Consider the following 25341-nt stretch of genomic DNA (forward strand, 5'->3'; position numbering starts at 1 on the left):
TATATAATTGTACAGCAAAACAGAAATGTCAGTTTTGCCACATAGAAATTTAAAAATTAAAAAACATGCAAAGTGTCAAATTACCACATTTTTCAATATGGATGTATAAGCAAAAGAAAGATGCCTGGAGGGATGTTCATCACAATGTTATAGTCTATGTGAATGGACTTCAGAACAAGAATCTATTTCATTTCATATTCGAAAAAGAAGCCATTTTCCCCTTTAAAATATCAAAAAGTTTATTTTTTTGAATTGGTGAAGGTGGTTTTGTTTTAAACTCATTTTCTTATAGCATTTGGTCATGACAAGGACCCAGATCATTAGAGGCTATTTTCATACAGTATTTTTCTGGCAACATTAACTCCATTTGTGTATGGTGAGTGTTATATTGCTTCTGCCAAGCTGGGAAGTCGAGATGACAATTTCCTAAGTGTTAATAATATATAAAATTAATAGTTTCGTGCTTAAGAGCCTCTCTTTGCACATGAGATTAGTGCACCATTCTCATTTCATTTTGTAATATAATTTGCCTCTCCAGAAAGCTTCCTTTATTCCATTCAGTTGCAAAGCTGGGATAGTTGATATGCCTATAATAAATTTAGAAAATTAAGTTATTACTCCAATGAAGTTTTCAAAACTCCATCCGCTCACAAGTATTTTACTCATGATTTTCATAATAGAGGAAGGGAAAGACAGATAACTATCAGTATTTCTCTTTGTCTGAATTCACCCTCTTATGCCTTAAAAATGAAAGCATGATGTTATATCAGAAATGCACTTACATATAACAGAAAATGCAAATCAAGTACATGACACTGTAACCTTCATGCTCTATGCCTCACTTTCACAGTATAATTACCTTTTCTTATGTTTGGATTCCAATTAAAAAAATTAAATAACAAATATGTTTAATATTTTTTCTTTTATTCCAAAATACGTTCCATCCTTTGCATTGCATATGATGTAATAAGGCAGCACAAGTTTCTTGTTTTCCTTTCCATTGAGGAATATTTAAAATGACCATGGATCAGTAACTCAAGAAGAGTGATACGCAATATTCAAGACATAGTAACTCAGAATTATGAAGGGGATATTCAAGGGGTGGAGAGACGGCTCAGTAGTTAAGAATGCATTCTGCTCTTGCAGAGGACCTGAGTCCAGTTCCCAGCACCCTTGTCTCATGGCCCACAAATCCTTTAAACTGTAGCACCAGAGGACTCAACGACCTCTTCTGTCTTCTGTGAGCACTGTAGTCATCTAGTGCACATACAGACAAGTGCACACACACATAATTAAAAACAAAAAAATATTTTGAAAATAGAAAAATAAGAAAGTTATTCAAGTGGATACTGGGAGGTAATTAATGTTCATTTTAAAGCAATATCCAGATATTTCATATTTCCACTGTAGATCAAAATTTAAGCACTAGTTAAAATAATTTTCCTTCCATGGTAAAATCAGATGACTTCTTCATTTTATACAAGCCTCTGTCAATATTATTTTGTCAAATTTTATTTATTGGAAAATTTGACTCGTTTCTTTTTTGTTAAACGTTGCTTAAAAGAAAAATGAAAGAACATAAAATGTCTTTGTTGTTGCTGAAGTGGTTTTTGAAGCAACATCACAAGAGCCTTTTATTCTTGTTTGGGGGATACCTTTATTATAAAGACTAATTTCATTCTGCAGTCTACTATTGAATTTGTATGGCTAACACTTCACTTTGAATAACAATCGCTGTGAGAATCATTGGGGAAGGAAAAGAGTTGGTTGTCAACAACCATTCAGAAGCTTTTTTTAAAATGTGTCCCAGTTTGATTTCTCCTATTTTCATAAGAAATACTGATATGCTTTATTTTTCCTTCAAAGTTCTTCCTCAGACATTGTCTTATGTCCTTCCTCACAACTCAGCTCCCTGTACACTCAAAGATGGTGGTATTCTTAAGGGTCAGTCCTGAGAACTAGGAGTGCTTCTTGGTACATTCCCCAAATTGAATTCCAGTTGTTGAACACTCATGACATCTCAAAATCTAAGGCAAAGAAAAAGTTAGGACAAATTTATCATAAACATGAATGATTGCATGGAAAGAGACTATCAAGAGATAGGGCTACTGATTTCATCAAACTCTACAAAGTGAAAGATGTGTGTGTGTCAAAGACAGGCCACCTAAATCTGTAATCATCAGCTGAGGCCTAAAGGAAAATTGGGGAATTCAGCTTTGTGAAAACAATTGGTAAGCTTTAAGAAAAAAAATAACAGCACATATTTTATCATACCATGACTTTCAGCAATTGCTTTTTTTAATTGTTATGGTCTGCTATCCTCTTTTATTCTGATTTATTCACTTCATTTTTTGAGATCCCAATCCATGTTTATAAGACATAAGAATAGTCACTTATTAGAATTTAATAGTTTCATACTCCTTTTCCATTTGTTTATTTTCTGTGTATATGTGTAGTGGTGCACACATGTCACAGCACATGTGTGAAGATCAAAGGGGTATTTCTACAGATCAATTCTCTCTTTCCATCATATGGGTTCTGGCAACTGAACTTAGATCATCCTACTTGGTGTTAAGTACTTTTATTTGCTAAGCCATCTCACCTGCCCTATTCTTTTTCATGTGTAAAATGAATATTGGGTAGGAAGAGTTCCAGGTTCATATTTTAACTCCACCACTTGACGACTTGGATAATCATAACCTCAAAATCCCAGCTCTGAAGTGAGAACATACTGTACTAAGAGAGATATGGGATAATATAGAAGAGAACGCTTACAAAGTATAAAAATTTTGCATGCTCTATTAATATATCAAACATTTATGAGTGAGTGAGTGAGTGAGTGTGTGTGTGTGTGTGTGTGTGTGTGTGTGTGTGCATGCACGCACTTATGTGAGACCTGGTGGTAGATTGCTTAACTTATACAGCACTGATGACAGCTGAATTCATTCTATTTCTCTAAATAGTTGAAGATTTTTTAAACAAAAAATAGTCTGTTTATATCCATCACATTTTTGTTAAATTGAGAAGTAAAGTATTACTAAGTATGTGTAAGGTCACCTTGATTTTCTGAATCATGTTGTATATTTCTTTGTCTTTGTTATAATCATTTTGTTCAGTATGGTTTGGTTTAGTTTGGTGTTTGGAGATAGGGTCTCTCTGTAGCCACAGGTGGACTATAAATCACTATGTAAATCAAGCAGGCCTGGATCTCACTGAGATCTGCCTACCTCTGACTCCAGAACGCTCACATTAAAAGTGTACACCACCCAGTCAGGCTACAATCATTTTAAAAACACTTATCTTATTGTTTATTTATTTATGTGGGTGTGTGTATCCATGTATGGATTTGTGCATGTGCATGTAGGTGAACTCAGAGGTCAGGAGAGGTCATTGGATCCTCGACAGCTTGAGTTACAGGAGACTTTGAGCCACCCAACTTGAGTGCTGGAAAAGTAACTGGTCTTCTGAAAGAGTAACATATATTCTTAAACTGCTGAACAATCTCTCCAACTGCATGCTACTATTTTTATGTTACTTGTATGAACAGAGTCATGTTTACAGGTTATAGGGAGGCATTGAACATGGTGGTTAAGAGTATGAAATTTTAAGAACTTTTGATTCAAATTTGGGTTCTGCTATGTTCTACTTTGACTATGATTTCTTTCATTCATTCATTCATTCGTTCGTTCATTTTGTGTGTGTGTGTGTGTGTGTGCGTGCACGTGCCTTGGAAAAGCATTATATTCTGAACTTGTAATATTAAATTCCTGTACCTCGTCTTCCTAATATAATGAATCTGATTATATTCCTTATTTTATAAGGTTCATTTTTTTCAGATTGGAAAATTCATTGATTACTGAAAATACCCTGTATTCACACTCTCATCATTATTATCACTGTAGCTATGGAGGTGTCAACATTTTCAGCCTAAGTGCTGCTTTCAGGGGGTTGCAATTCAATCATAAAAATTAGCTGCAGGCAGAAACTCGCCATACAAGGTCCAGAAACTCGCCATACAAGGTCCAAAATTTTCATTACATTTTATAACAGAAAGCTAAAAGTACATGTGGTCATTATTTACAAAAAACATAGAAATCATTGTAGTGAATTTCTTCCAGATCCTTTTCTGCTGTACAATAATTTAGGATTGCATTCATACTCTGCCTCCTTCCTTTTCCATGTATCCATGGATGAATCATATGGACTTTCAATATTACATGACTTTACAACAAGTTTCCTCAAGGCTACTTTTCTGTTTTATATTGAACCAAAGCAGCATTTTGAACCTCCATTTGTCAATGGAAAAAATAAGCTTGAGCCATTTAGTATAGTGCATTCAAAATCAGAATCATTATTCTACCATAATGCAGCTACACAGGGTATGACCTGCATCAGGCTTCATGCTTTATGACTGAGCATTAAGAACTAGCATGTGAGTGTAAAGACAGTTCTTTGATGTGAAGTTGAATTAAGGAAGCTTAATTAACATTTTCTAATTAAATACTGCATTGTGAACTCAATCACATTGTATTATGCTTTGATGAGATTGCTCTGCCTTAATTTAAATAAACAAGATGATTTACAGGGTTGAGAGCTTGTGCAATAAACATGTCTTCACTTTCTCAGTTGTTAACTTTGTTCTTCAGAAATATTTCTGTTCATCTAACTGCAGGAATTTAGTAGAAACATTTTTAAACTGCCCAGCCCAAGGTAACCAGGCACACATCAGTAATCACAGAAATTCAGATGGTAAGGTAAGATTGAGGCCAGGTTGGGCTGCATAGTGAGACTCTCTCAAAATTACAGTGACACAAAAACCTCAAAGATATTCAAAAGTATAGGTGACCTCAAGATTAAGGGGCATGGTATTCTACCTATTTAATGCTTTTGTTAAGTATTTTTATGTATTCTTTAAGAATGTTATACAATGTATTTTGATCATATTCAGAACTTTTCCCCCATCTCCACTCCCACATTACAAAGCACATTACAAAGCACCACATCACATCTTTTATTACTTTTAAGGCTTATCAAGTTTGATTTGTGTCTCCAAATTCTTTTTGGTGTGGGTATGGATCCATCCACTATAGTCTGGTCAACTTACTCACTCTTAAAGGACACTGACTCTTCCTCTCCCAAGAGCTAGCATTTACCAATGCTTCCTCAGCTGCTGTTGAAGTGTCTTGCCAACATCCCCTGCTCTGTGTTGGGATTTTATCTAACTTGAGCTTGCATATGTCTTGTGCATGTTGGCATAATTTCTGTGAGTTCATATGTGCAACAGCTCTGCTGTTTGTAAAAAAAAAGTTTTCTGGTAGTGGTCCACCAACTCTAGCTCTTACAATCTTTCTGTCCCCTCTTCCACAAAAATCTTTGAGCCTTAGAAAGAGCTAGTGTGATATAAATGCTCAATTTAATGTTCAGTACACCAATGTCTCTTATTCTCTGCATGTTACCCAGTTCTGCATCTCTGTGTTAATCACCATCAGCTGTAAGAATATACTCTGGGTAGAGTTGAGAGAAGCACTAATCTGTGGGTATAACAATAAGTCATGAGAAGCCATTTTAACACTATGCTATTTAGAAGAACAATAGTGCTAGTTTCTCCCCTCCCAGTGAGAACAGAATTTAGTTCACTCTTCTACATGGAGCCAGTTTGGGCCAGCACCATTTCCTGAAGATTTTGTCTTTTCCCCAATGTGTATTTTTAACATATTTGTCAAAAAATCAGGTGGGCTTAAACCTTGGTCTGTAATTCTTACCCTTGACCAATGTGTCTGTTTCTATGCCAGTACCATGCTCTCTTTATTACTATAGCCCTGTAGTACAGTTTGATATCTTGGATGGTTGTGTCTCCAGCTCTTCCATTGTTCAGATTCGTTTGACAATCCTGTAATTGTTGTGTTGCCGTATTAAATTTGACTTATTTTTTAACTTCTGCAAAGACATATGTTGAAATTTTAATAGGGATTGCTTTGAATCTGTGAATTGCTTTTGGTAGGATGACCATTTTCCGCAATATTAATCCTAGTGATTCATGAACATGGCAACTCTTTCAATTTTGGGATATTTTCTTCAGCTGATTTCTTCAGTGTCTTAAAGTGGTTTTTGTCTGGGATTTTTGTTTGTTTTGTTTTCTTTCCTTTTTGTTGAATTTTGGTGAATTTCATACAATATATTTTGAGTCTATTTAGGTCCCCTCTCCTATCTCAACCCCTCCGGCTATTCCCCCACCCAACTTCATGCACTCTATCATATACATATTAAGGCCTATACAGTCAACTTTGTGCCCCCAAATGTCCTTTAGCATGGACCTATCCACTAGAGCCTGGTCAAACTACCAAGAGACACATCCTTAAGAGACCAACTCTCCTGTTACCAACAGCCTTCGGTTTCCAATAGTTCCTCTGGCAGTGTTGGGGTTTCTTACCCATTTCCCCATGTCCTTTCTGGGATTTTGTCTGGGATGAGTTTACATGGTACTTGTGCATGTTATCATCGTAGCTGTGAGTTCGTTTGAGTAACTGACCAGCTGTCTGAAAAACTCTGTTTCCTTCTGTTCATCCACCACCTCTGGTTCTTACAATCTTGCTGCTACCTCTTCCGCAACAATCCCTGAGACATGGGAGGCAAGATTTTGATATAGGTGTTCAATCCACTAATAATCACTCACAGTCTCTTGTTCTCTGTATGCTGGCAAGTTGTGGATTTCTTTGTTAACCACCATCTGTTGCATAAGGAAGTTTCTCTGGTGCAAGTTGGGAGATACATTAATCTATAGGTATAATTTAAAACCTCATTCAATTTTATGTCTTATAGGGTTTATACTAAGTAAAATATTGTATAACTGTATTAATTCAACTGTGAACCTAAAAATTTACAGCCAATTTTGAAAGAGATCCATCTTTGCTCTGGAAATTGTTATTGAGTATATCAATGCTGTTGTAATGAAATGCTTCTTATAATCACATGGCTATTAAATAAATAACTTTAAAAAAGTCATTAGTAGTCATTTGAAATACTATATCTATTTAGCAGATTAATATTAAGTTCTCCCTTATAACCCATGAATTGTTCAATCACATGTTCCTAGGCTTCACATGAATGTCAGGAATGGGCTCCATCTTTGAAGCAGACCTTAAATCCAATTAGAAGTGACTGGTCACTTCCTTAATATTCATTTCACTATTGTACCAGAGATCATATCTTGCCAAGTCATTTGTTGTTGAGCCACACTGGAATTACAGCTTTGTAAGGTTAATGATTATTTTTTTTCTTCCAGTTCATGCATGGGAGATTACAACACTATTAAAGCTAGCCAGTAGAGATGAAGCTAGATTTCTCCTTCGTTTTCATACAGGTCATGTATGTAGAATCTTGAGCAATAGAGTCTTACTGTGCAGTTCTTGTGGGTAACCAAGAGCAGGGGCAATGGCCAATATTATTTGAGGGTCTATGGGATCCCTGTTCAACAGCTATGAAAGAGTGAGTCCATCCCTAACTTTGGGCTTTTATTTTTCTAGCTTATGTTGTCTAACAGGGGCACTGTCTTCCTGTTATAAGGTGACTCCTTTTAAGATCATGTTATAATGCATATGTATATAGATTAAGAAACTTCTATAGTGGTGAGTTTCCATATGGCTTTTTCGAAAGTCCTCTAGTGTTGGTTATCCTTCCTCATATTTCCTTCTCTGCCTGCCTTCCCATTCCCCACCTTAATTAACCCCTTCTCCTTTACTAAGTCAGTCTCCCCCTTTATATCACTGCATTCTGTCTCCCCTCCCATGAACACTCTTCTTGGCAATTTATTTGTTTCCTGACTTCTTTGGATTTTCCAACTGAAATATGCATATCTAAGAATTCAAAACTAGCATTCAGGTAGAAGAGAGAACACGTAATTTTTTGTTGATATTGTTTTTTTTTTTTTCAAGTCTAGGTTACCTCACTCAGGGCAACTGTTTCCACTTCGATCCATTTACCTGCAAATTTCATAATTTGGGGGGGTGTTCTTCACATCAGAATAATATTGCATTATGTAAGTGTACCATTGACAGCTGAATTATATTCCTTTGTGTAAATGTACCATACTTTCTTCATCCATTCATCAATTTATGGACTCCTGGGTTGTTTTCATTTCCTAGCTATTGTGAAAAGGGCAGCAATGGACGTGGATGAACAACTATCTCTGTAGTAGGATATAGAGACTTTTGTGTATATGCCCAGGAGTGGTATGGCTGTATTATATGGTAAATTAATTTCTAGATTTTGAGGGGAACCTAAACACAAAGTACTAAACACTAAGTAATCTAAACACTGGTACTGACTGTACCACTTTTTACTTCCACCAAGTCTTTCTCTTCCTTGGTAGATTTATTCAAAGATTTTTTAAAAGTCTCTTGTGAACGGGATCATTTTCCTTATTTCTTTACTAGTATGTCTGCTGTTGGTGTATGGTATGGCTACTGATAATTGTGTGAACATTATGTATCATGCTACTTTACTGAATGTGTTTATCAGCTCTAGGAATGTTCTGCTGGAGTCTTTAGGGTCACATATGAATAAAATCATATCATCTACTAATAAGGATATTTTGACTTCTTCCTTTTCTCTTTGTATCTGCTTTATCTCTTCTACTTGTCTTATTTCTCAAGCAAATCCTTCAAGAACTATATTTAATAGGAATCGAGAGAGTGCCCATCCTTGTCTCCTTCCTGATTTTAGTGGAAAGTAGAAATACTGTTTCTCAATTCACTACAATGTTGGCTGTGTGATTGTTCTATATTGCCTTTATTATTTTAAGATATATTCACTGTATACCTAGACTCTCCATTATTTTTCTCATGAAGGTATATTCGGTATTGTTAAGGCTCTATTCTGCATCTAATAATCCAGTTTTAGTTCTTGAGTTGACTTATGTGGTGGATCATCCTTATGAATTTACATAAGCTGAACCATCCCTGCATGTCTGGGATGAAGCCAACTTGATTGTGGTGGCTAATATTTTTGATGTACTCTTGCATTGTTTGCAAATATTTTCCTGGGAGTTTTTTTGTCTATGTTCATCAAAATGATTGGCCTATAATTTTCTTTCTTTGTTTAATCTTTGTCCTGATTTAAGATCAGAATAATATTGTCTTCATAAAAAATGGAGCTAATTCCTCCTTTTCTATTTTACAGAATATTTTGAGGTGTATTTGGTATTGGCTTTTCTTCAAAAGTGTCGTCAAATTCTGTGTTGTGTCCATCAGGTCCAGAGCTTTTGTTTTTCTTGGGGAGGCATTTAATTACTCCTTCTCTTTAAATTGTTTACCTCACCTTCATTTAATTTTGGCAGGTAATGCGTACTAGAAGGTCATACATTTGTTTTAGGTTTTCTAGTTTAGTGGAATATAGGTTTTAAAAGTACATTTGTGAAGTCGTTGGAGTCACTTGTCTGTTGCTAGTTCCTGCATCTGCCGGTCTGCAACCCCCACCCGGACCCCAGCCAAGCAGTCTCGCCCGACCTGCCAGAGCAGCTCTCTGCTGCAGCTTCAGCACCTTAGGCCAGAACAATGCCAAGGTAACTATGCTGGGGGCGTCCGGAGGAATTGGGCAGCCCCTTTCACTCCTGAAGATCAGCCCCCTTAGTGAGCAGTCTGACCCTCTATGATATCGCTCATATCCCGGGTGAGGCCGCCAATCTGAGTCACATAGAGACCAGAGCCAATGTCAAAGGCTACCTCGGACCAGAGCAGCTGCCAGATTGCGTAAAAGATTGTGACGATTGTGACGTGGTGGTGATCTCAGCTGGAGTCCCCAGGAAACCAGGCATGACACGGGATGACCTTATCAACACCAATGCCTCCATTGTTGCCACCCTGAAGGATGCCTGTGCCCAACACTGCCCGGAAGCCATCTGCATTATTTCCAATTCGACCATCCCAATCACAGCTGAAATTTTCAAGAAGTGTGGTGTGTTAATGACAATGCTGAATATCGTCAGAGTAAACACATTCGTGGCAGAATTGAAGGGTTTGGATCCAGCTCAAGTCAGCATGCCTGTCTCTGGTGGCCATGTTGGGATATTGGGAAGACGATCATTCCCAATACCAAGGTGGTATTGTACTACCAAGGTGGACTTTCCCCAAGACCAGCTGGCTACACTCACTGGGCAGATCCAGGAGGCTGGCACAGAGGTTGTGAAGATCAAGGCTGGAGCAGGTTCTGCTCCCCTGTCCATGGGCATGCAGGAGCCTGCTTCGTGGTGTTCTCTCTGGTGGATGCCATGAATGGAAAGGAAGGAGTGGTCGAATGTTCCTTTGTTCAGTCCAAAGGGAACAGGAGTCTTCCTACTTCTCCACATCCTTTCTGCTGGGGAAAAAGGTCCTGGAGAAGAACCAGGACATTATCAAACTCACACCTTTCGAGAAGATGGTTGCTGTGGCCATCCCTGAGCTGAAAGCCTCAATCGAGAAAGGTGAGGACTTTGTCAAGAACGTGATGTTCAGACCTCAGTCATCAGTGTCACTGTAAAGCCATTTCAGAGACCTTTGTAGTTTCAGTTTGCTTCAGTGGATGGGTATTGAATTGAAGTCCTCATCCCTTCTGAGCTGTGGCTGGTCTGCTCATAATAACAATAAAAGCAAACTCTTGATTTTCTTTTTTAAAAATTAAAATCAAGTAGAAATAAAAGTACATTTGAATGATTCTCTGAATGTCCTCAGTATATATTGTAATGTCTCCATTACATTTTCATTGCTGACTTTATTAATTTGGGTACTTTTGCTCTTTTACTTAATTTGACTAAAAACTTATCAATCTTATTAATCTTTTCAAAGAACTTGCTCTGTTTTATTGCTTCTTTGTATTGTTTTGTTGTTGTTTCTATTCCATTAATTTCAGCCTTGAATTTGATGATTCCTTCCTAACCACTATTTTTCAGACAAGATCTCCCTGTAGCCCAGAACACACTGTGTAGTCCAGGTTGGCCTTGAACTCACAGATCTGCCTGCCCCTGCCTCCTGAGTTCTGGGATTAAAAGCATGTGCCACCACTCTTTTTCAGTGTGGTTTGTTCTTGTTTTTCCAAAGCCTTCATGTGCATCATTAAGTAACAGGAGATCTCTCCAGTCATTTTATGTAGGCCCTTAATACTGTAAACTTCCCTTTTAGTAATGCCTTCAATGTGCCCCGTGTCCCATAGATTTTGGTACATTGTAGTTTTCGTTCTATTTAAGAATTTTTAAATTTCCTTTTGGGTTTTTCCTTTGACCCTACTTTCACTCGATAGTGTGTTGTTTATTTCCCATGAGTTTGTGTCTTTTTCCTGATTACTATTTTTGTCCAAATCCAGACTCAATCTTTTGCAGTCAGAATAAAGGAAGTTATTTCAATTTTCTTAAATTTGTTGAGACTTTCTTTGTGTCCTAATATGTTTTTATAAATTATTATTGTTTTGGAGACACTTTCATAGACTGCTGAGAAGAAAGTGCATTGTTTTTTGATGGAATGTTCTGTACATGTTATGTCTCTTTGATTTATAATATCATTTGCCCTTGGGGATCTGTTTACTGTTTGTTTGGATTACCTGTCTATTGATGAGTGCGGACTAATAAAGTCACCCATTATCACTGTGTTGGTCTGGTTTTTGATCTAATAGTGTTTCATTTACAAAATTGGGTGCTCCTGTGTTTGATGCATCATGTTTAGAAGTATGTGTGTTTAGATGATGCATATATGTCTTTCCCTATCTCTTCTGACTCATTTTCGTTTGAAGCCTATTTTGTGAGATATTAGAATGGATAAGCCTTCTTGTTTTTTACTTCCATTCACTTGAGATAACTTTTTCCATCCTTTTACCCTAAAGTGGTGTCAATCATTGATGATGAAGTGGGTTCGCTTGAAGCAACAAAAAGATGGACCCCATTTTCTAATCTAATCATTTAGTCTATGTCTTTTTTTGTTATGAAAATGAGACTGGTAATTTTGAGAGTTATTACTGACCTTTATTTATTAATTCCTGTAATTTTGTCATGGTGTTGTTTTCATTTGCCTATTTTGGTTAACTCTTCTGGAATTTTTTATTTATTTCTTGTGTCCTCTAGGGTATGTCTAGTCTTCTCTTTAGACTATGGTAGTTCTTCTAGTGTCTTCTATAGAGTTGGTTTAATGGACATAAATTTCTTACATCTGTTTTTATCATTAAAATTCTTTTCTCTTTTATTACTACTGATATTTTTGGTGAGCATAATGGCCTGTGTTATTATTTGTGGTCTTCAACAAACCACACCAGTCCATGATCTCCTGACTTTCAAAGTCTCCATTGCAAAGTAAGGTGTTGGTCTTATAAGCCTGCCTTCATATAAGTGTGATTTGGTCTTTTGTCTTGCATCATTCAGTGTCCTTTCTTTGTTCTATGTGCTTTGTGTTTTGACTATTATGAGACATGGGGAGTTTATTTTCTGATATTCCCTATTCGATTCTCTGTATGCCTCTTGTACCTTGATAGGCATTTCTTACATTTGCAAAGTTTTCTTCTATTACTGTGATGAAAATATTTTCTGTGCTTGAACCTGGGTTTCTGCTCTTCTATGCTTATGGTTCATGTTTGGTTACTTACAGTGTCCCAGTGTTCCAGAACATTCTATTCCTGTTCTTTTATGTATATTTAATAGTTCCATTGATTGAGTAGTCCAATTCCTCTAACTTTCTTCAAGTTTTGATAGTCCCTCACTTGACACATTATATTGATGAACTTTTCACTGAGCTTTTTAATTCAGTGATTGAGTTCCACATTTCAAGTTTTATTCCAGTTTGGCTTTTCTTCAGAAATTCTATTACTTTACTAAATTTTATTTTTATGTCTTGTATTGTTTTCTTTACTTCATTCAGCTGTCTGTTGTGTTTTCATGGTCTTCATTGTAGAATTTATGTATATCCTCTTTGAGTTCCTTGAATATGTTTATAATTGCTATTTTGAAATCATTGTCCTGTGCATCAACTATGCTGCTCTTCTTGGGGGATTATGATGGATGTACTAAATCCTGGAGGATAGATTGTGACTTTTTAATTTATATTATGTTTTTGAGATGGGGCCTAGTCATCTAGAGTTAGGTCATTGGCAGTGTTTCTTGATATTGCTCTCTGATCTCATTATTGTGAGCAGGTATTGCAATCTTTACTTGCTGTTATCTCACATTGTTAGGTTGTCGACCAGCTGAATAGTGTTTGGTGTTTCTACTTGAGATATTTTTTTAAATGTATAAATGGGATGTTAGATGTGTTCCCCATACTTCTTGGGATATGTGCACTTCTTAGCTTAAGCAAATCTTTTATACAGTTGATAGATTCTCACTGCTGATTTTCAAAAGTTTGTAGAAGGCTCACAAGTTTCTACAGGTGATACTTGGCTAACATGGGTTAGCATGACAGTGGGAGTGAATGGTACTCCCTGGGAGCTGGGGGAATGACGTCACACCAACCTCAGGCAGAGGTGGGTTGAGTGGAGGCCCAATTGGAGATCTCTACCTTCATTCAAGGTCCCAGGACCTCTTGTAATCGCTGAGTTACCTGGTGGTGGGGTGGTGGGTGGAACAGGGAGACAGACTCTAGGAGTTGCTATCTTTCATGGGAAAGTGCTCTGGGAGTGCCTCTGTGTAGTTGAGTGTCACAGGGAATCACAAACATGTGATCTTGTTGGTGTTGCACAGGAAGGGGTCCTCATCTGGTCTTGGGGCAGGACTCTGGGTTCTACAGTTCATCATCTGGTGTTCAATTGGATGTATGAATACAATTCTAGTGGTGCACCTTCATGTGACACTTAATTCATATTTATTGTATTTATTGGAGACAAAATCTACTTTTATTCCTTTTTAGGGAAATTTTCTAAATGAAATATAAACTACATCATGTAATGCATTAATTTCTTATGACTACCATGTTTCATTCAATCTTGTACTGAATGCTACACAGGGCACAGTACTCACTCCGTCTATCATGGTACTTCTTTCCTCATGGTTTCCAGACACCACATTTTACTAGTTTCCCTCTTGCCTCTCAGGCTACTGCCTGTCATGCTTCTTTACTGATCATTTCTCTCCCATCTGAATTCCAAATATTGTAGTACACTAGGGCTTAATCTTTGGTCTCCTTTACTCTCTGTACTTTCATTCCATTGATGATCTCATGCTGTTTATATGTCAGTGATTTCTCAGTATGCATATGCAATTCTGTTAAAATTAGACCCTCTATCCTTACATATCTAACTGCCAGTCTACTTCCATACATACAGATGCTTCAAATTCCATATATTTAAAACTACACAAGATCATCTCTGTAGATTTTAACCCCCAAGGATTGTAACTTCATTAATCAGTTGTTCAGACCAAAAATGTAAGAAACATCATTGCCTTATTTTTTCTTCTCATTCTTCACATCCAACCTGTCAAGATATTCTGATGGGTCCAGCCTGAAAATTGTTTAGTATATAACAGCTTCTAGCTCCTTCAGTTCTTATCACCGTGCTATGCAACACTTCTCAAAATTCATCTGCTGAAAACCTCTCAATTTTACATTATAAACAACACTCTACCTTTACAAGAGCCTACCAGGCCAGCCCCAAATGAGTTCCCTCCTCTGTGTCCCTTGTGTAGATTTATCTTTCTATGGTCAAAACAGCCCCACAAATCTGCTTGGTGTTCATTTAACACACAGGTAACACACAGGTAAACTTTTTCCCAGGATTTTGGGCTCAATTCCTCTCCATCTTTAGAGTTCTTTTTTAGAATATTTTATGTATTATTTTTATTTTATGTGCATGTATGTGAGTGCACCTGTGTCGTGCAATGCTGCAGAGGTCAGAAGAGGGCATAGGATTCCCCTGGAACTGGAGTTAAGGACAGTTCATAGCCGCCATGTGGGTGCTGAGAATTGAACCCAGGTCCTCTTTTAAGAGCAGTTAGTGCTTTTAACCACTGAGCCATCTCTCTAGCCCCCATCTTTAGAGTTCTTAAATAACATACTCCCCCCAAGACATCTACCTTGTTTCTCAAATATAATCATTTCATTGAGTCCTGTATTAATTCCCTGCTTAAAATTGTATACCCACCCCATAGCAAATATTGCCAAATTTGATCCTTTTATTTTCCTGTGTATTTGATCATCTTTAAATATTTATATAATTTTTTTCCTTTCTTTATCATCTATCTGCCTTGCTCTTTTATACATTCAAAATATTGAAGGCAATGTCTGCCACTTAAAAGGCACTGAAGAATATCTGAACTAGGGCTATAAAGATGACTAAGTTGTTCAGTGCATTGGCTACTGTTCCAGATGACCAAGGTTCCCAGCACCCACATGGCAACTAACAACTGCCCTTAGCTCCAGTTCCATGGGATCTGATGCCCTCTTCTTACCTCAGTGGGCGTTGTACTAAATGGGTGCACTGACACACACGCAGGCAATACACTCATACACAAAAAATAAAAAGTAAATACTCATACACAAAAAAATAAAAAGTGAATAAATAAAATTTTAAAAGAATATCTGAAGTATTAAATGCCTATTTGACCAATGAAAACTTTTTATTTATCTGTAACTATTTATATATTAAATCACTGTGGAAGATCAAGCCCAGGTCCTTGTAGATGTTCCATCATGGCTCTAAACCCCGGTCCTGAAACTTAAAATGTAGCTATAAAAATTCAAGTATTTATAAAAGGCAGCACAACACTAAGTGCTATTTAAACATTTTTAGTTTAGAAGAGATGACTCTCACATGTGAATTTTGTTTTAAATTCTCATCATTAGTTTTTTAGAATACAGATTTTATGTGATGAAAGGATAGATGACATTATATGTTAAGTCTGTTTCATAGAACTAATACCCACTTTGCCACAAAATTAAAAATAAAATTTACATATGAAAAATTTAGCAAACAAAGCAACTGCTTCCTCATGATTTAATAAGCAAAATGTCCAAAAGAGATAATCTCAGTCATACATTTAGCTAAGTGACTCACCTTTAAAGAAATTTGGCACATTAATGATAAAATTAAGAAATTTAAAATATTTTTTCTCCAGATCTTTGCATATTATTATTTCTCCCCAAAGCATCATAGTTTATTTAGTTATGCTTGCTTAGTATAAGCAAGTATAAGCAATAAACAATCATTTATTCTCTTTCATCTCTAGTTTATAGAACCTACCGCTTTGAGAGTATGTTTTCCTCATGTTTTTTTTCTCCACTGCAGACATCTGATCATATTCAGTTTCTCTTAATGAAGATATTAGTGAGTGAAAACCAGCAATAACTTTTGAGGAGAACTAGACATTTCCTTTGGGTATTAAATTATAACCAAGTTAAGAAAAGCTATTACTGATACATATTCAGAATTTCATATTAGATTATTGGCAATGTTTAAAAATAATTATATTACAGTCACTAGAAATAATACCAATAAAACATATTAGGTGCAAAAAATGATAAAATAGTTATAGATGACAGCTTATGACTCACATAAAAATAATTTTTCCATAATCATCATTCACAGAATAGAATTTACATAGAAATAAATGGAAAAGCTAAATATAGTATGGAGTACACTTCGTAAGACCTAGAAACATAAATCATGAAATATAATTTGTATGAAGTTCTTACTGAAATCATTTTATACTATTGTTTTGATACTTTCACCACTAATTTCACATTTTAATTGAGCACTAAGCAAAATTATAAAAGATTAGATTACCTGGAATTCCCCCATATGTAACTGACTTCAACTAATAAATTGAAATTTTCATTTAGAAATGGATAGAGCTGCTATTTCATAATCTATATTTTACTTGTATGTGAAAATGCATCAGCACAAAATAACATAATCAACTCTCTTCAACTTATAGCAATAGGAAAATTGAAACAATTCAGGTACAAGATCATCTATTCTTTAATAAAATCATAAGATAAATGAAGTAACTCAAGTCTAGCAATTGGTTGTTCTGGAACATTTCTTGTCACTTTAAAATATGTCCTTCGTATAATTTTTGAAGTCTCTTGGACTACCCTGACCAGCAACTCAAAGAGCAGTTTCTCCTGTCCAGCACTGTTTCCATGTAAATTCAAGCAGACAAAAACCCAGCATAGAACTGTGGAAATGGGCAGCAGGCCCCAATCTTAGCTTAAGAACTATCGGGCAGTTGATTACTGCTGGGTGGGGAAGAGCCAATCTTTAAGGGAGGGACTCTAGATAGGCTTACTATACTACAGTTGAGGAACTTGCACTGAGGGGCATCTGGGGCACTAACTTGACTTGATAGGCCTTAACATAAATGACAGGATGCATGAAACCCAGTGGGAGGGCTATGGAAGGGTTCCAGTGAAGAAGGGGGTATAAGGATGATTAAGATGTTGTGTATGAAATAAATAGAAATTCAATGAAAATATACAAAAAAGACATCCGTTTTAGTCTCCAGCATGGCTATATCTTCTGGGTCCAAAGTAGGTGTTACCACCTCTATAATCTAAGTTTTTAACCAACTTTTCTCTTATTATCAGTAATTAGTCCTCCAAAATTATACCTCCAAGTTCAAACTATTTCCCCTTCATTTACTATGAAATTGTTATTAATTGTAAAAGAAAACCTGTTCCTGATTATCTAAGTGTGCATGGTTGATATTTTAATAGCACAGCAATAGTGATAGTTCCATGGAGTATAAGTTCTTGCTGTTGTATATGCCCAAGATATAGGCTTATTCATATCACCAAATTAAAACTTTCATTTGAAATAAGGAAAATAAATGCAGCCTAAAAAATCGAGAATCACTGCTGTTTACTGCTGACTGGAATAGTTTTTGAAGTTTAATGTCTGCCAAAACCTTTCATCTTTTCACATTGTTCTTAATTCAGTTGTCTTGCATATTTTCACCAGTTTGAAATTTACTCTTCAAACTCCCTATTTTTATTCATGACTAATTTCAATATATTGTACAATATTTATGCTTTACTGTAAATACATCTATTAAAAGAAATTTAGAACAGCCCATTTTATAACAGTAAGTACAAAACAGCACATAAAAATGTCCCTGAATATGAACTGGCTAAGCTATAAACAATCCTCTTATTATAATACTCTAGATATTTGAATGACAAAATACAGCTTCTTACACTAACATAATTTCATTTGTGCTTTTTAAGTAATATATTGTATGTGTAAATTTGCATGTATGTTTGTAAATGTTGCACATATTTCTATACACACATGTATATATACATATGCATATACTTGTACATTATAATACACAATGCTGTATAATTTTATCTCCATATGTTGTACTAACCAAGAAAGATACAAAAGTTACTGTCTCTGGTTTCCTTTTAGGAATAAAACCAAAGAATGGAATGTGGTTAGGAACTCTATACTCATTTTCTCGTACCCGTCTTAATTTTTTTTACCATGACCATCTGAATAAGGATGATATTTAATCTACCCACATATGAAATATATATTTATATATACATTAGTGCATTTATATATGTACCACATGATATATGTATATGCCATTTAAAACCTATCTTCAAAGAATTTGTTACAGGATTTAGGAGTATTAATAATGAAGAAAGATAACAAGGCCCAAATTTCATTGCTTATACTCTTTAAATTCTGCCTTTCATGTCTATTCTCTAACAAGTCATTCTTTGTCATTTAAATTCATTGATATCATAAATCATTCAAGGGCAGAGCTTAGGTCAGCTTGGAGTTCAGTGTAGCAGCATCTCTAATCACAGTTGTGAAAACTTTTTAAAATTTTTTAAAAATCTTTTATTTATTATTTTTATTTTACGTGTATGCGTGTGTTGCTTGCATGTAGGTAAGTGCACCCATGTTATGCAATGCCCGCGGAAGTCAGAAGAGGCCATCAGTCCCCCGGAACTGGAGTTATGGACAGTTGTTAGCTGTCATGTGTGTGCTAGGATTCAAACCCTGGTCTTCTGCAAGAACAACCAGTGCTCTTAACTGCTGAGCCATCACTCCAGCCCCCACAGCTGTGAAAACTTTTAACTGGAAGTGAGGTTATGGCTTCAAAGCAGTCAACACCAATAAGAAATACCAGGCATTGTGAATACTTGTGAAATGTAATTCCAACCTGATCTTCTTCCTTTCTAAGTCCTCATTAAATATTTCTTAGCCACTTGCAGCCAGGCTGCAGTGATTAGAATATGAAGAGTAAGGAAATCTTTGAATAAGCCAATGCTTTCTCTAGGACTAAGCACACTCCTGATTGTATCTAAAATGAGGTTAGAGTTCCTCCTATTCTGATCAAATTCATTCTTCTCAAGCAAACTGCTGAAGCTTTACTTGTAATTAGGCTAGCAGTATTACAACGGCAGACTGCAGAAAAGATTCCTGTCTTCCAAAATGTAGATGACATACACTGTACTACTTAGCAATATCTGCCACTGAGAATTTCAGGCTTACTTGTGTTTCAACCACGAACAAATTTGAATGTATATCTTTTCCATACCTTCTACACAGTCATTAGTGCCTAAGGTACAATATCAAAACATCAAGGTCTTCAAAGTCATGCAATTCATCCAGTCCACTCAGGATAGGCCACATTCCAGCTGGAGTCAAACATGTTCATTCTAAGTATATTCCCCTCCCCAAAGTCTTCCAATACATTTCTTTCTGAACAAAGAGATAAAACTCAGAGATTCTCAATCTTGATGTGTAACTGAGTCATTATGAAACTGTGTTAAATATATAGAAATTTTGATACACTTATATCCCTCCTTTCTGAGTCCTTGCATGCTAGACTATCACCAGTATTGCTTACCTCTTCCCTCCTTCTAAGAAAGGAGTCCCTACACTCTGTCATATATAATCCCTCTTATGTTCAACTGTCTTCTATTCTAGATTCCATTCATGATTTTCTCAAATCAGTTGCTTAAGGGCCATACAAAAGCATTGGGCCAGGTAGATTGCTCAGTCAGTAAACACAATTGCTGCCAATCCTGATGGACTGAGTTTGATCCCCAGGCCCCACGAGATAAAAGGAGAGAACGAACTCTCCTTTATCTTCTAACATCCACACTTATATGATCGTATGTATACACACATAAATAAACAAATAAATATTTTTAAATGTGTTTTTAAAAAGATTTGCCTTTAATCCCAGCACTTGGGAGGCAGAGAAAGGCAGATCTCTTGTGAGTTCGAGGTCAATCTGGTCTACATAGTGAGTTCCAGGGCAGCTGCAGCTACAGGGAGACAATGTCTCAAAAAGATATAAAAAAGAGCTATAGTCTCAAAATTAAATGTAGACCTATGCTTTAGGCCAGACCTCTCTCTTCATCCTGAGGAAGACCTGTGCTTCCATGCTTTTCATTGTTCAGAAAAAGCCTTCTGTCTTTCCAAACAGCCATCAGAAAGTACTGATTAGCCTATACTAAGAGGCTATTTTAGTACAAAGTGAAGACATGACTCCTGAGCACAAAATCCTCCTTAGACACTCAGAAACTTAGGCTCATTCAGAAGAATGTGCCAGGGATGATACTGACGGACAGGATTATGCTTACGTACATTTTAGAAAAGGGCTGCTGTCTTCTAGGAACTACCTAAAAGACTATTACATACACCATAGGAAAGAAAAAAAAGCCCACATTGAATGTTTTTATTACTTAGGAGATTTGAGTTTGATGGTTTGAGCTGAAATGCTTAGGAAAATCTTCCTTGATTATCTTAATTACAGCTTTAAACAAAAGTATGAAGTAATGAATAAAACACCACAGCAGTTTGTTGGAACAGGATATAACGTGACTGGAGCAATAGCACTATGACGGAACACTTGCCTAGCATGTTCATGCCACTATAACAAAAATAAAGAACCGCATTGGTTAAAATGATTTTAATACATAGTACATGGAGATTTGAGAAATTCTTCATTAACTGTGGACGACGATTAATACCACCTCAAAGAGCTTACTAGACATAGAAGTAGCCTTTGTTAACCAATTATGCTCATACTTCATACTTTTACAGATTTAAAACCTATTGTTGGAGGATGGCCACCAGGAAAATGTATGAATTTTTGTACTTATGTAGGCATAGTGATTTTAGGTTCCAAAAGTCTAAAACATAATATTTTACCTTGGATTACAAATCATATTTTCTTTTCCCATTCAAATGAGGTTTAGTGAAATTGCCTCAATTTGGTTTTACCTTTAATTGCCTGAGAAACTCTTACTTAGGTGAACAATTATTTGTTGAATGTTGCGAAGAATGTTCCTCTACAAGTGGTTCCTAAAAACAGGGTAGTGTTTCAGAACTTTCTGGCTTTGGAAGTTTTTGTTTACTTGTTACTTTGTTTATTTGTGTGTGAGTGAGCATAAAGGGAACTCTCATGGGACAAAGAAAACGATGTGGTGTTTCCATATGGATTTAATCTCTGAAATTCTTACACTAGCACTAATGATGTCCCAGGTGTCCTTGAATCTAAAATAGGAGGATTTACAGTTCATAAATTTTTATTTAGATGCAACCACTGTTTGCAAATAACTTTGCAGTCTGGTAAAGAGGCAAAGGAATCAAATAAAGATATAATGAACTTGAATAGATGGATTGAATTTGGAAGGTAGCTTAAGGATATGGCAAGGGCTTGGGTTTTAGTTAGCTTTACATTGTTATGATGAACTACTTAAAACAGGCCCTTTAGAAAGTAAAATGAGGCTTGTTTAATTCATAGTGTTGAAGGTTCAGTGTCATGACACTGACATTAGCTCAGTTTGTATGTATGTCATGGCCATAGAAGTGGTGGACAGCAATAGGGAGAGCGAGCAAATGACTACAGCTCATACTAGAGCAAGGAGCAGAATTGAAGTCTCATCATCCTCATCAAAGGTACACCTCCAATAAGATTCCTCACTGTCTCATCACTTTCAGTTTCTACCATCTCCCAATACTGCCATCCTGTGGGCCAAGTCTTCATTCACAATGGACTTTTAAGAAAACACCCAAACCATATCAGCTGTTTGACCACTTGGGAAGATGATGGAGAAATGTGGCAAAAATACTACAGATCAAACCTAAATATAAAAGCCTTTCCTGCATGGAGTGTTAGGTTAGATGACATCTTGAATGGAGATAGGAAAATAATTGAGTATAAAGGACATGAATTTTGCAAGGGCATAGTAAAACAGTGAAGCATTTATTGAAATATGCATACTTGTACTTCCATGATTTGTAGAGTTAAGTCTTGAATTAGTCTTGGGTTCATCAGTATTTATGACCACTAATACAAATGAAGGGGAAACAGGACAAAGTCTATTAAATCAAGCTGTTTTGGGTGTGTGGAAATACAAGATGATGTCATTAGCAATAATTGTGTAATTTTGTGATACCTGAAGTTTAGTTCTACTTTTCCAAAATATTTATTTTATTTATAAATATGTATACGTGTATGTGTCTCTCTGTCTGCCTGTCCGTGGGGAGGTATGTACATATGATTTCATTTGCCCACAAAGACAAAAAAAAGGAGGTTGGAATCCCCTGGACCTGGATTTATAAACAATTGTGAGCGATCCAATGTTAGTGGGTACTGGGATCTCAACTGGGGTCCTCTACAAAATTAGGTCATGTTCTTAATCACTGAGCCATCTTTTAGCCCCCTAGTTCTGCCTTTTAGGAAGTATTTCTCAGGAGGCCCACAAAATGAATGAGCAAGTAGAAATTCTTGCCACCATGCTTAATGGACTGAGTTTGATTCCTGAGAACCACATTGTAGAAAGAGGAAACCAATTCTCCCGTTTTCCTTTGACCACCACATATGTGCTATGGTACACACAGAGTAAATAAATAAATGCAAAAGAAAATTAAGAAGTACTTTTCAGCTTGATACCTAGTAGGCACTCTATTAGCCAAGGCTGAGAACTTTGTCTCACATGTCATTTTTGTTCGTACAAAAAATCTCTTATCATAATTTACTGAGTCATTACTAATTTATAGTTTGTCTCATACTTTTTAGACAACTTCACATATTTAGTCCTTATGGCAAACCTTGGGTTTAGTTTTTTTTTTGAATTTTTGTGATTTTTATACAATATAATTTAATTATATTTAGATCCCCCCATCTCCACCTGTCCTTATTGCCCCCACCCAATTTAATATAATATATAATGCATTAAATAATAAGGCCTATAAAATCTAATTTGTGTCTCCAAATGTCCTTCAGTGCGGGTCCATTCACTGGAGACTGTTTAAACTACCAAGAGTCCCATGCTTGAAACAGATGCCTCTGCCCCTCCCAGCAGCCATCTGCTGCCACACTTTCTTTAGGTGGGGTTGGAGATTCTTACCTGGTTCCTCATGTCTATGATGGGAATTTTTTCTGATTTGAGCTTGCATGGGACTTATGCATCCTATCATTGTTGTGGGCTAATCATATGAGTAACTCACTAGGTTTCTGGGAAACTCACTCCTGTGGTCATCCACAACCTCTGGCTCTTACAATCTTTCTGCCTCCTCTTCCTCAATGATTCCTGAGCTATGAGGGGCAGAAGTTTGATATAAGTGTCCTATTCAGGGATAAGTACTCTGCAGCCTCCTGTTCTCTGCATGTTGGCTACTTGTGGTTTCTGTGTTAAACACCATCTGCTGCATACGGAAACTTTTCGGGTGATAGTTGAGAGACGCATTAATCTATGGGTATAACAAGTCATTAAGAGTCAGTTTAATACATTAACTTTTAGTAGAAAACTAGCATTAAGTTCTCTCCTATGTTCTGTGACCTGTTCAGCCTAAGGTTCTTAAACCTGATACCAATACCAAGTATTAGCTCCATCCTAGTGTTCGGCTTTTTAAATTCTCAACTTTGAAAATAAAAATAAAATGCCTAAGTGACATAACTTGCCATCAGCCGATAGTAAAATGTAGCGTTCTAGTTTGACATAGGTTTAACCAACTTAGGGGTCAGGATATCAACGACTCCAGTTGCATTTCAGAATACAAGTTGCAAATTGGTGATGAAGTACCAAAACCACCATGGGGAACTGGTTTGTTCACCCTAGAAAGTGTGTTTCCAAAAAATCTGGATACGAAGTTTTATAGATGGGTCTAGTAACTGGAGTCATCAAGAATTTTTGTTTTAACCCATCCTGATATTTATGATTTCAGTCCCTCATTTAAATGCACGGATTCAGTAACTGTTCTCATATACTTTATTTAACTATATATGCATAAGTAAACATAAATTAGCACCTAGGGAATGTTAACATTGATGAATTCAAGTGAAAGTCGCTTAAGGAAATGTTCTGTAGAGGGAGAAACTGCTTTCTCAATGTTATGATGACAAGTTATCAGAAGTCCCTTATTTCTCTACTGATTTCAGGTCTTGATTTCCAGGAACAGACAGAGCCAGAGGGATTCCCTTATGTAATCTTCATCCATATGTCTCTGCCAACCAATTAATTGCTCATTAGTGTGTCAACCTAGGTGTTAATTGGTTGATAGACAGTCATACTTAAAAAAGAAATTCTGAATACATCCCAGTGGCCCTATGTACTCTTCAATGTGAGGATCACATTGAAGTCAATGTCAAATTTCTCCTCTGAAATATATATTTATTGCTGCTGTGATGATTTTTCTCATTCATATCCTATTGTGACTAATTTTTGTTCTTATTTTATACTATTCCGTTATGACACTGCATTTTTTACACAGAATAGGACAAATTTGAAAGAACAGTGACTTCAAATAATAATAATCATTTTTGTGTTTACCCCACAAAATAGTTAATACTAAAAACATGTAAAACTGTTGCATTTTCCTGAAACACTTATAATAAAGTTCACAACTAAAGAAAGAATAACTGGAAAGTCAGAAAAGATGGCTAATGATTTTTAATGAAATACATGTAGTTTTCTTCCTTTTAACACATAGAACCAACGTTAAAATATGTTTTGCAATCCCATCTAAACATTACGATTTCATGAGCATCTTTTTACTTTGGGGGAAATGTTACCACTATGTAACCCTGGCTGCAGTGGAACACAGTATGTAGACCAGGATGGCCTCGAACTCACAGAAACCCACTGTCTCTGTCTCCCAAGTTCTGGAGTATTAAAGGCATAGACCACCATGCCCAGCCTTAAAGGCATTTTAAAAACACAAAACAACAGCAACAACAAAAATCCTCTCAATAAGTCCCTGAAGAGTAACCATCTGTCTAGAATTGGAGGATGAGAGATGGGCACACATACATGTGTTTTAATTAGATGCTTTAGCATAAAGGCCAGGAGCCAAGATAATACCATGAGCAAGGAAGACAAAGTGATAAATATATATATACATATATACATATATACATACATATGA

The 25341-nt window shown here is 36.1% G+C and overlaps 1 protein-coding gene and 1 pseudogene across 1 annotated transcript in view; both read left to right on the plus strand.

Moving 5' to 3' along the window:
• The window catches only part of LOC108490175, a 203201-nt pseudogene extending 192689 nt beyond the window's left edge, over positions 1-10512 (plus strand).
• The window catches only part of Il1rapl1 (interleukin 1 receptor accessory protein like 1), a 1446478-nt gene that overhangs the window by 1363525 nt on the left and 57612 nt on the right, over positions 1-25341 (plus strand). The window lies entirely within an intron of this gene.

Source organism: Nannospalax galili, unplaced genomic scaffold, assembly GCF_000622305.1.
Source record: "Nannospalax galili isolate Female #2095 unplaced genomic scaffold, S.galili_v1.0 scaffold7, whole genome shotgun sequence".
NCBI classification, from domain to species: Eukaryota; Metazoa; Chordata; class Mammalia; order Rodentia; family Spalacidae; genus Nannospalax; species Nannospalax galili.